At 43.7% G+C, this 13,310-nt stretch overlaps 1 protein-coding gene across 3 annotated transcripts in view; it reads right to left on the reverse strand.

Moving 5' to 3' along the window:
• Positions 1–13,310, reverse strand: part of ST6GALNAC5 (ST6 N-acetylgalactosaminide alpha-2,6-sialyltransferase 5) — a 379,731-nt gene that overhangs the window by 83,493 nt on the left and 282,928 nt on the right. The window lies entirely within an intron of this gene.

The raw sequence follows: 13,310 nt of genomic DNA on the forward strand, positions 1-13,310 counted from the left end.
GAATAATCACTGAGCACTTGTGTCCGTTAGGACCTGACCCTATAGTACTAGAAATGACATGAGTTTGTCATCCCCCAGTCACCCCGTCAGAGGTATGTCAACCTGGGTTTGTGGGTAGTACAGAAAACAATAATTCAATAGTGTAGTAAAAAGTTTGATAAAAATGCAGGTGCAAGCGGTGGCATCAGTATATGTAGTATGGGAGCAAAGTAAGGTGCGTGTCGCCCGTTATGAATTTTAGGCACACCCGTACTCATATATGACACATTAACAGCCTTGCATATATATGTTCTGTCTGTGGGAGGTCCTTGTTTCTCCCCCATGTGTATATGGGTTCACACTGAGTGAATGTGTGAATGTTCCACTTACAGGGTGTAGCTATTCACACTGACCAGGTCAGTGTGAATAGCTACACCCCTGTATGTGATCTATTGTTTTCTGTACTACCCACAAACCCAGGTTGACATTCGTTTGACGGGGTGACTGGGGGATGACAAACTCATGTCATTTCTAGTACTATAGGGTCAGGTCCTAACGGACACAAGCGCTCAATGTCTGCTTGAGGCAACTTTTCAAAGTTTCTCAAATAAGCTTTTTTTCCCTAGGTTTGTACAAAAGACAAGACAAATAACATTTATATTGCACTTTTCTCCTGGCGGACTCAAAGCGCCAGAGATGCAGCCACTAGGGTGCGCTCGATAGGCAGTAGCAGTGTTAGGGAGACTTGCCCAAGGTCTCCTGCTGAATAGGTGCTGGCTTACTGAACAGGCAGAGCCGAGATTCGAACCCTGGTCTCATGTGTCAGAGGCAGAGCCCTTAACCATCCAGCCACCACCACAAGGGGGTATGATCTGATTATGGAGGAAATAAAAAGGGTTTTGCCGCCTATTAAGAAGGGGATTCTTTACAGTAAGAGTAGTTAAAATGTGGAATATCCTACCACAGGAAGTAGTTATGGCAAATTCTATATCTGCATTTCAAGGAGGCTTGGATGCTTTTTTTTCTGCGTTGAATGGCAACCAAGCCTATAATTACTAGGTTATTCCCGGCAGAGTTGATTCAAGGAATTGGCCCAAGCCTTGTAAGGTTTTTTTTTGCCTTCTCCTGGATCAGCTGGAATGTGTGAGGGTGCAGAACAGAAAGGTACCTAATTTTTAATTTTTTTTTTCTGGATGACCTTGATGGATGGATGTTTTTTTTTCAACCAAATTAACTATGTCACTATGCTGACAGGACTGTGCGGGGCAGCAGTACACTGATGAGTCATCACTGGGCACGCCTTTCTAGTGTGTAAGCTTATAGTGTCAAAGGGAACCACATCCATAATACTTTAAGTGACACTTGCTGCAAGGAAGATCTCCAGAATTAAAAATCGTTCTCAACCAAAAAGCTGATCTGCTGACACGTATTCTATGCATATGAGAATCAAGAGAAAGTGGTGTAACCATGGCAATCTGCCCAGCAGTGAGCTGAGTTACTCCAATAAAGGCCCGCTATATTTTAAAAGGGCCATTTGTCTTAACACCGGTCTTATTACGGAGAACATTACATGTGGCCGGCCGATTCTTCCTCTTTTTCCTCTTTCTCTGATTCTGTCTCTTCTGTGCATGCTTTGTGCAATTTGGGATATACCATTTGCTGCAACAGGTGACAATCCTGTCAACTGTCATTGCCGCAGAAGCCGATGTATCCTGGTCTGCCTGCACTTTATATTCATTGCTGTGCTGCTGGGTCCTTAATAATAAACATCAGTGAAACAGACTGCTGTGCAAAGCAAACAGCCAAGAGTCTCATCAGCAGAGGCAATGTGGAAAATTTGAAGCAACTTTCGGGAAGTTTTCAGTAATACTACAAACACCTGCAAGATACACCATCCCGAGAAGCTGGCAGGTTTACAGATGCCCCAGAGGTCATGGCAAAAGCTTAGCGAATTGTGAACCTCCATAGCCCATGATGTCCAACCTCATTGTTCCTTTTCATAGAAACAGTACAAGCCAATCGGGTATACCCGAGCAATGTGTGTCTAATGGCTGGCATGAATAGTAGGTCACTGTAAGTTGGCTGCTAGAAAGACATTTTTTCACTTTAGAGGTCATTTAACCTCTTGAGGACCAGAGCTTTACACCCCCCTAGTGACCAGGCCATTTTTTACAATTCCGCACTTCACAACTTTAACGGTTTATTGCTCGGTCATACAACTTAGCACCCAAATGAATCGTACCTCCTTTTCTTCCCAATAATAGAGCAGTCTTTTGATGGTATTTGATTGCTGCTATTTTTAGTTTTGTTTTTTTTATTAATCAAAAAACAAAAAAAAAGCCTGCCAGCGCCCAGGTGTTATTTCTGCTCACTTCAGAACACACATCAGACAAACATTCCGCAGTGATGCTCCTGCCAGCAGTAAAGATGTCGCCTCCCGTGATGAATTTCACATTAATTTCCTCCTAATAAATCATGGTGAGTAAAGGTTTTACTTTGGGCAAACGCTGATTATATGATTCCTAAAGCAATGTTGTAAAAAAAAAAAAAGAAACATTTTATTCATTACGTTCTATTTAGATACGTTCCTCTTTAAGATAGCATGGCATACTGCGAAGCACGAATGGATGCCGTCTCCTGACTGGCCTACAGGCTGCCCAGAGCAATGCCCCCTGGTGGTCCTGTCTCAGTCCACAAGCTTCACCCAGCGGTGTGCTGATGCCGTAGTTAAGTCTGACAGCTCAGAGCTGCCCCTTGCTCTTCACAATCTAGGTGCTTGCTGGGCTGGGGTGATTACAGCAGACAGATTCAGGTACTTATGTCGGCAGAAAAGAAATTGCATCTAGTGTTAAGAAGCTTTGCCTGGATTTCAGGTTTATGGTAGCAGCAATACACGAGTCGATAACAGTCCAATCTGTAGCAACTGACTGATCCCTATTCAATTCAATATCCATTCAATAGCCATTGATTCTATCACCTTGTCCCTGTCATTTAAAGTCCATCAGGAATGTAATCAAGCATGCACTGAAACGTTAGCGTTGTAACATTTAAGGGAACCAGAGACGAAGCACCTTCATGTATTTACATATATATCAGTGGGAACATTAGAGGAAACACCTACCCTGCTTTCTGTTTCATTATTTACTGTTCAGCTTGCTTCTTATCAGCCCTGATAACATCCCCGACTGAGCATTCAGTCTGGCTTTGTTCAGGAATCTTTATAGCTGTCTGTCTTCTGTGCTGTCTTTTCAATCCCAAGCCTGCCCCCCTGTGGCTCTGCTCAGAAATCATTATAGCTGAGTCATTATAGCAAAGCCAGACTGAATGCTCAGTCGGGGATTTTATCAGGGCTGATAAGAAGCAACCTGAACAGTAAATAATGAAACAGAAAGCAAGGTAGGTGTTTCCTCTAATGTTCCCACTGATATATATATGGTAAAATACATGAGGATGCTTCATCTCTGGTTAACTTTAAGGGCTTTTTTCCACTATGAAACCCAACTGCAGCTCGATCAAGATTGTTATTGGGTTTCATAGTTGAAATGATCCCAATCGCACTGCGATCATGTTTCTTTCACATTTCCACTACTGTGATTGAGCTTCGATCAGGGCTGGATTTACCATAAGGCACTGTAGGATCGTGCCTACAGGCGCCTTATGTAGGATAGGCGGCTATTCTACCCAAATGTCCCCCTATAGGGTGAGCTATTTAATACTGAGGAGGGGGCACATCTGGCTCCCTATACTTGGAGGGAGCACATCTACTACCTAGGTTCACCAAATACCAGGGAAAATCTGGCTACCTAGTCAGGAAAGGAAGGATGCCTACCTAATATGGGGTGTGGCCTGAGTTGAGGGGCGGAGTTTAGGGTGCCAGAATGCCTGTGGCTACGGGCTCCTGAGCTGTAAATCTGGCTTTGGCTTCTATACAAAGTATATAAAGTTCAAGTGCAGCTAAAATGTGGTAGGTTGACGATCGTGCTCCAGAGAAAATAGCGCTGCAATCAGATCGCACTAATGGTAATGGTCACTGCCGGCCCGTTAGGGATCAGAGTCATATCGCAAAACGCAGGGTAATTACACTGAATTGCTATTCATGCCTCGCCATGTCTCTAAAACGTCAACTTGTTAACGTGTAAGCATTTAACAAAACCTTTTTTTATATATAAATACAATTAGACAGAAACCATTATACTAATTTGCCTTTAAGTGAAGGAATAGGTAAGAGAAGTCCTGGAGCTGCTTTTGCCTTGTTTTTCTGCCAGGCTTTGATGGGTATATAGTCAGGATCTGCACCGCTGCGGCGGCCTGTAGAGACGGTGTTATGCTGCTTACAGAACAATGCATCAAGCAGATATTGTAGGCTGGTAACAGCTGTTACACAGCTCAAGCCCGGCTTATGGAAAACACACTTTCATAATGCAAAATAGGAATAAAAAGGGTGGAATACAAATCTCCTATTAACAGGGAATTACAGTTAAAGGGACCCTGCAGTGGATCCATGCGTATGAATTCACTGCTGTATGCTGAAACAGACGTGTTTAATAAAAGCATAGAAGCGTTTTATTACCATGAAAATATTTTGTACTGTCTTGTCCGGGCATAGAGAATATTGCCTGATAACTTCCACACAATCCCTCGTCCCCAAACCCTTCTGATGACTCATGCTGTCTTCTCTCCCTTCTGATGACTCATGCTGTCTTCTCTCCCTTCTGATGACTCATGCTGTCTTCTCTTCATCTAGACAGGCTGAGTCATCAGACAAAAGGGTGAGGAATTGTCACATTCAGCTAGAACTCTGACTACTCCAGCAGCTAAAAAGACTTGCAGTCTTCTTCATATGGCTGTATTTGCAGAAGAAATGGCTCCTCAATTAAGTACACATGGCAGTATTGCCTGATGGACTGGGCACAAGGTGATATTGCCGATATTTTAATTAACAACTTACCTAGTCCCCTATTCTGACACTAACTTTCCTCCTTTATGCCTAACACTAACCCTTCTGCCTAATACTAACCTTCCCTCACAATGCTTAACACTAACCTCCCCGACCCCTCCCAATTCCTTAACCTGATCCTCCCTCCTAATGTCTAACACTTAACCCTCTCCCCAATGCCTAAAACAATCCAATCCCCCGATGCCTAAAACTAACCTCCACTCCTAGTGCCTAATACTATCCCTTCCTCCTAATTCCTAACACTAACACTCCCTTCTTATGCCTAACACTAACCTCTCTCCTATTGCCTAACACTTACCTCCCCTCCTAATGCCTAACACTAAAACTCCCTCATAATGCCTAACACTAAACTCCCTCCTAATGCCTAACACTAAACTCCCTCCTAATGCCTAATACTAAACTCTTCTTATGTCTAACACTAACACTCCCTCCTAATGCCTAACACTATCCTCGCCCCAAAAATGCCTAACACTAACCTCCCTCCTAATGCCTAACACTATCCCTCCCTCCTAATGCCTAACACTAACCTCTTCTCATGCTAAACACTAACCTCCCCTCTTAATGCCTAACACTAACACTCCCTCCTAATGCCTAACACGAACCTCCCCCCCCCCCCAAAATGCCTAAAACTAACCTCCCTCCTAATGCCTAACACTAACCCCCTCCTAATACCGAACACTAAATCTACAAATGCCTAGCACTAGCCCCCTCCTAATGCTGAACACTAACCTTCCTCCTAATGCCTAACACTAACCTTCCTCCTAATGCCTAACACTAACCTCCCCAACTAATGCCTAACACTATCTCCCCTCCTAATGCCTAACACTAACCTCTCCTCCTAATGCCTAACACTAATCTAGCCTCCTAATGCCTAACACTAACATCCCTCCTAATGCCTAACACTAACCCTCCAAGTGCCTATTAACACCAGCCCAGTCCTAATGCCTAACACTAACCCCCCTCCTAATTCCTAACACTAACCTCCCCTCCTAATGCCTAACACTAACCCCCTCCTAATGACTAACACTAGCCCCCTTCTAATGCCTAACACCAACCTCCCCAACTAATGCCTAACACCAACCTCCCCTCCTAATGTCTAACACTAAACTCCCTCCTAATGCCTAACACTAACCTCCCCTCCTAATGCCTAACACTAACCCCTCTCCTAATGCCTAAAACTAACCTCCCCCCAATGCCTAACACCAACCGCCCCTCCTAATGCCTAACACTAACCTTCCTTCCTAATGCCTAACACTAACCTCCCTTCCTAATGCCTAACACTAACCTCCCTCCTAATGCCTAACACTAACCTCCCCTCCTAATGCCTAACACTAACCCCTTCCTAATACCTAACACTAACGCTCCAAGTGCCTAACACTAGCCCAGTCGTAATGCCTAACACTAACCCCCTTCCGAATTCCTAACACTAACCTCACCTCCAAATGCCTAACAATAACCCCTCCTCCTAATGCCTAACACTAAGCCCCTCCTAATATTTAACACTTACCCTCTATCCTAATGTCTATCACTAACCGCCCAACACACAAAGTAATGATGCACTGACCAACCTACCTAGCCACTTGGCTACTAATAGCTGATTGGCTATTGTAGCATTACCTATAGGGCCGGGTTAACCATAACGCACTGTAGGCACGTGCCTACAGGCGCCTGATGATGGAAAGGTGGATCACTCCCCTCCCCTAGTGCCTGTCTCCTTCCTTCTTTATGCAGAGTCCCAAGCAGAGTGTAAATGAGAGGTTACTCAACCAGCTCTCGCCATCCCACTGAGGAGATCTCCCTTCAGTTAGGAGCACCTCTAGCTACTTAATACTGAGGATACCTCTGGCTACCAAATACTAAGGGACACGTGTAGCTATCTATGACGGGCAAGGGAAGTAAGGAAGAAGTGACAGCTGGGCTGGCCAGCACACCTGAGGTGAGGTTTGGCGTGGATTTCTGGGTTCATGGAGGGTGAAGTCTAGGGTGCCAGGACATCTGTGCCTATAGGCTTTAATTATGTAAATCCAGGCCTTATTACCTGTAAAGCCCCATCTACACGGAGCGAGGTTTCCACGATGTGCCTTATCAATCGAGCCGCTGATGCGGCTCGATTGATAAGATCCGACAGGTTGGATCTCGCCACCGCCGATTCCCTGCTCGCTCCCCACGAGGGGACAATGGCAGGGAATCGAGCGGAAGATAAGCGGTGCCGGCGGCAACAAGCGGGGGATCGAATCTGACGCGCGTGGGGACGCGGCGGGTACGCGCGGGGATGTGGAAGAGGCGATCCGGCGGCTAATCGAGCCGCCGGATCGCCTCGTGTAGACGAGGCTTAAGTGGTAGCCAAAATACAAGCTGATCAGCTACTAATAGCAGGAAAACAAGTTTATTTTGTATGTTTTAAAGTCATAAGCAAATATGACCCCTTTTTGAATATAATTTTACCAAAGTTTTAAATTTTTGCACAGAGGAAAATATTTGTGAAAATATATTGGTACAGAAAAAAACCACCAAATGCACTGACATGAATGAGTGCAAGAATACACATTTTCAAGCTTTTTCAATCCATCATGTTATTCAAGAATTTGAATCTGGTAAAAATATTAAGTTTGATGACCAAATTGTCTATTAAACAATGGAGAACTGTAGTGTATACTTTGTGAGAAATGATGGAGTTTCTGGGTGGAGCTTAGCAGGTGGGAGGTGTGACCTATTTTGCCCATGCAAGTGCTGGCAAGTAGGCCAACTTGAATATATGACTGAGGTGACATCAGATTTCAAGGCAATGGTGAGGCAGCGGCAGGCAGCAGCTGGCTGGTCTATGAATCACTGTATCATATGGTGCATCGGCCTAATGGAAGATATTTTCGTTTTTATGACACTGAAGCGAGAAACAATGAGCCGTAATTTAATGAAAGTCAGTGTATCCTTCAGAGGTCACTGCAAGCCTCCCTAGCTGAATCACTAATTGCTTCATAATAATTCTGCAGCCTGCACTAGCCAACTCTTCAGCATATCCTGAAAGGCACATCGTATCGGTTACACCGTGGGAAGCGGGAAATTTGTGCGCCAGCGGCTACTGGACTATTTGGGTGCACCATAGGCGCTAATGCAAAATATTGGCTATTGAGCACCAAAAGCAGAAATTTGGGCACCTGATAAATAGCAGGCCCCGGCCCATCCAACTGCAATTTTTCATTCGAAACCTTATACTTTTGAGATTTGTTTTATCATATTGTAAATTATCGTTTTGAAATGTATTTTTTTTAGAAATGTATCATTTTTGTATTTACGTTATTTGTGGCGGAGGAAGGGGTGTTTTAAGGTCAGGTGTCAGAAAGGTAGGTTTTAGGGTTAGGCATCAAGAAGGGGGTTTAAGGGTTAGGCATCAAGAAGGGGGTCTTAGGGTTAGGCGTCAGGAAGGGGGGTTTTAGGGTTAGGTGTCAGGACTCAGGAAGGGGGGTTTTAGGGTTAGGTGTCAAAAGGGGGGCGGTTTCTAGGGTTAGGCATCGAAGGGGGGTCTAAGGGTTAGGCATCAAAGGAGGAGGGTTCTGTGTGAGAGTAGGGTTAGGTTTGGTGGTAGTAAAACATCAGTAATATTTACCAATGTTTTACTACTGTTATTAAAGAGAGTCTGATGCCTAAAAAAATACCTCTTTTTTACTAGGCAGTCTTGTTCAGCAATAAGGCCATAGCTGAAACACTGCATTCCCACAGCAGAATGATCAATACCCCCAAAATCCCCGGGGCAAAATTTGGGGCTCCTTCCGGGTAGAGGCAGAGCTGTGTGCAGAGCTGCCTCTGCTCCTGTCAATCTCTGCGGATCTCCGCCTCCTCCTGCCCCTCTCAGTCTTCTTTCACCGATAGGGGTGGGGAGAGGCGGAGATTGACGCGGCTGGAGGTAGATTTTTGCCCTGGGAATTCGGGGTATTAATTGATCGTTCTGCCGTGGTGGACATGATTTATACAAAATATCCACATTTTTTTTTTGTTTAAACCGGATTTTTTAAAATTTAAAGCAGATTTCTTTTTAAATAAGGCGCTTATTGAGGAAAATATATTACCAATACCATCCAAAGGTTATTCCATCATGAAATAAAGATTATTTTTTTAATTATGTAGAATAAGGCTGTAAATGTTTACATTTTGTGGTAAAAAAATTCTATCAATACATTAACAATGTGATGCTCTTCGGGTTTGTTCACATCTAAAATCGCAATCGCTGAGGCCATAGTTTTTGTGAGTGATTTTTTTCCCCCCTCCTGGCGCTTACCTGCGCGCTACAATTTTTTGTAAAGCACTTTTCTAAGCGCTTTTGCAGAGCGATTCTACCTTTTCACTTCCTGATGTCAGTGAATGAATAAATACAATGTATTTATTCACAAAATCGCGAACGCAATCGCCGCACAAAGCGATTTTGTGAGCGTTTAACGTTTTTACTATACCATCCATTGTAGCAAAAATGGTGCGCTTTGGTCAGCGGAAAGCAGACGAATCGCGCTGATATGAACTATCCCATAAGGATTAATTGCACAAGCATTTGTAGGGTGATTTTGAAAATTGTGGCACTAAAGAATAGGCGAAAACGCCCTAGTCCTTTCCAGAGGTGTTTGTAAGATTATTGGGCATTTTCTCTCGGGGCAATGCTTTTCAGCACTGCTAGATTTGGGTGCAGCCAACGCCGCCATAGACTGTAATGGGAATCAGTCTATAGCGGCGCTCAGTGAGTAACGTCGGCTCCGTCAGAAGACGGAGCCGAAGTTGCTTATAAAACACAATAATTCGGCCTCCAGCAATCGCTGGAAGCCGAATTATTTCATTCCCCCACTATCCATGGCGGCCTGGAGGGGGAATAGTAATTAAAACGGCCCGGACTTGTGCAGATTCAGAAGCAGGATCAGCCATATACCGCTGTATCCTGCGCCCAAGTCTACCGGCGCCCATTTCAAATGTACTCGTTTCTCTGTCTACAAGATATAATCACAGATGCTTGGTTTACTTTTGCAGTTCTCAAAATTGAATTTGACTCAGCAGAGATCACATGCCTCTTCTTCACAGCAAAAACTTTATAACATGAACAGAGTTGAGAAAACAACCTCAATCCTATTGTTCTTCAAACCTATGACTACAGAATCAACCCCTTCAGTGCTAAGTCTCAAGAAGTTCAGTGTATAGAATAGAAACAATATTTGTCTGATTGTTTGGAGTAGAATAGATCTGCACAAGAAGAAAGTAAAACTAAGGTTGAGGAGGGAGGGGCAAGCAGTCAAGCAGTGCTGGGGATAAAAAAAAACTTACCGTATATGAGAAGTAGTTATTCTAATTTCTAAAAATCTTCATATTAAAGTTATACCAGCAAGAATTAGTCTTTTATGTAAAAAACTATGATTTAAAGGGAATGTCCAAGCAAAATAAAAAAATGAGTTTCACTTACCTGGGGCTTCTACCAGCCCCATGCAGCCATGCTGTGCCCTCGTAGTCACTCACTGCTGCTCCAGTCCCCCGCTGGCAGCTTGCCGACCTCGGAGGTCAGCGGGATGCATTGCGTACAGTTTTACGCATTCCTGCTAGTGCAGGAACATTAACGCATACATTTTTACGCGTTACTGGTTCAATGCGTAAAAATTTACGCATTAAACCAGTAACGCGTAAAAATGTATGTGTTAATGTTCCTGCACTAGCGGGAATGCGTAAAAATGTACGCAATGCGTCCCGCCGACCTCCGAGGTCGGCAAGCTCCCAGCGGGGGACTGGAGCAGCAGTGAGTGACTACGAGGGCACAGGATGGCTGCATGGGGCTGGTAGAAGCCCCAGGTAAGTGAAACTCATTTTTTTATTTTGCTTGAACCTTCCCTTTAAATCCAGCCTTACTGACTAGTGATTTAAATCGTTCATGAATTAAAAAAAATGTTCTAAAACTTCCAAAAAATTGCTTGGGCTTATCAAGAAGCTAGAAGTCTTTCCTACACCATTCAATTGTTTGAAAATTAGATCAGAATTTTTCACCACTCTGATCAATTTGTATGAAAAAAGTGGGAAATCAATAACATTTCTCATTCAGAAAAAAAATACAAATAAAACTTCCTATTTTTCAACTCAACCAGTTTATCAAAAACCGGGAAAATTGAATCTTTTTATAGTAACAAGGAAATATAATATTATCATAAATATCACTTTTGCGATAGTTTAGTTTGATTATAGTCACTGGATAATAATAGTTCTAACATTGCTGGGGCATATAAATCAAGAAGCGAAGTCTTTTTTTTACACTATTCAATTTTGGGTGGGGGTGGGAGCTGGGTGGAGGTTAGAGGGGTCCCGACCGACAGACCTCTACGAAGTTGCTATGCCCCTGCAGTGAGGCATACAATACCATGAAAGTCTGCCTCACTACCAACGTAAACGCACACGTCATTCTGTAAACGCACTGCATCCACTACGTTATCTCGATGGAACCGCTGAATCGAGGCCAAAGAGTGCTATTAGACGAATTTTGTGGATGGTGTTAGTGATGAGCATCAGTTTCAAATTATCTTAATTTCACATTATTGTAATTTGCAATTATGATGCAACATGGTAATGCGAGATTTTGCAAATGGAAAAAAATCATGATACCGTAATTTTGCGTAATTTTGTGCCAACATTAGCGGTCAATAGCACAGCCCCCATGCATGCCATTGTCACCAAAACTGAAAATAAAATGTTATGGAGATTACTAGGAATAAGTCAAAACATTTTTGGTTTTTTTTAAAAAGACCTTGTAGTTTTTCAGAAAATGGATTTTAAAAATGCAAAGAAAAAATGTTTTTTAAATTGTAATTGAAAAAAATAATTTTCCTTTGCATTTCTAACATTGGCACAAAATTAAGCGAAATGTATGTGAATTTTGCGAATTAATTGCACTAAATCATAATTACATATAGTGCCGTAATTGCGAAAATTTATACTAAATTTCGTGTACTTTTAATTAGCAGATTACAATCATCACTAGATGGTGCCATGGATTCTGTAAAATATCCTAAAAAGTCACAGCTGTCGCCTTGGTAGCAAGTTATGTGCAACACCATGGCAACGCAGGGGTTATAACAGACTCACAGTGGTGGTGGCAATGCAGGGGTTATAACATACTTACAGTGGTGGCAATGCAGGGGTTATAACAGACTTATAGTGGTGGCAATGCAGGGGTTAGAACAGACTCACAGTGGTGGTAACGCAGGGGTTATAACAGACTCACAGTGGTGGTGGCAATGCAGGGGTAATAATAGACCTACAGTGGTGGCAACGCAGGGGTTATAACAGACTCACAGTGTAGGTAATGCAGGAGTTATAACAGACTCACAGTGGTGGTAATGCAGGGGTTATAACAGGCAATGCAGGGGTTATAACAGACTCACAGTATAGACAATGCAGGGGTTATAATAGACTTACAATGGTGGCAACGCAAGGGTTATAACAGACTCACAGTGGTGGCAATGCAGGGGTGATAACTGACTCACAGTGATGGCAACGAAGGGGTTATAACAGACTCGCAGGGGTTATAACAGACTCACAGTGGTGGCAACGCAGAACAGACTCACAGTGGTGGCAACGCAGGGGTTATAACAGACTCACAGTGGTGGAAACGCAGGGGTTATAACAGACTCACAGTGGTGGAAACACAGAGGTTATAACAGACTCACAGTGGTGGCAACACAGGGGTTATAACAGACTCACAGTGGTGGCAATGCAGGGGTTATAGCAGGCTCACAGTGGTAGCAACGCAGGGGTTATAACAGACTCACAGTGGTGGAAACGCAGGGGTTATAACAGACTCACAGTAGTGGAAACACAGAGGTTATAACAGACTCACAGTGGTGGAAACACAGAGGTTATAACAGACTCACAGTGGTGGCAACACAGGGGTTATAACAGACTCACAGTGGTGGCAACACAGGGGTTATAACAGACTCACAGTGGTGGCAACACAGGGGTTATAACAGACTCACAGTGGTGGCAACGCAGGGGTTATAACAGACTCACAGTGGTGGCAACACAGGAGTTATAACAGACTCACAGTGGTGGCAACACAGGAGTTATAACAGACTCACAGTGGTGGCAACGCAGGGGTTATAACAGACTCACAGTGGTGGCAACACAGGGGTTATAACAGACTTACAGTGGTGGCAACACAGGAGTTATAACAGACTCACAGTGGTGGCAACGCAGGGGTTATAACAGACTCACGGTGTTGGCAACACATGGGTTATAACAGGCTCACAGTGGTGGCAATGCAGGGGTTATAGCAGGCTCACAGTGGTGGCAACGCAGGGGTTATAACAGGCTCACAGTGGTGGAAACGCAGGGGTTATAGCAGACTCACAGTGGTGGCAATGCA

Source organism: Hyperolius riggenbachi, chromosome 6 (assembly GCF_040937935.1).
Source record: "Hyperolius riggenbachi isolate aHypRig1 chromosome 6, aHypRig1.pri, whole genome shotgun sequence".
Lineage (NCBI taxonomy): Eukaryota > Metazoa > Chordata > Amphibia > Anura > Hyperoliidae > Hyperolius > Hyperolius riggenbachi.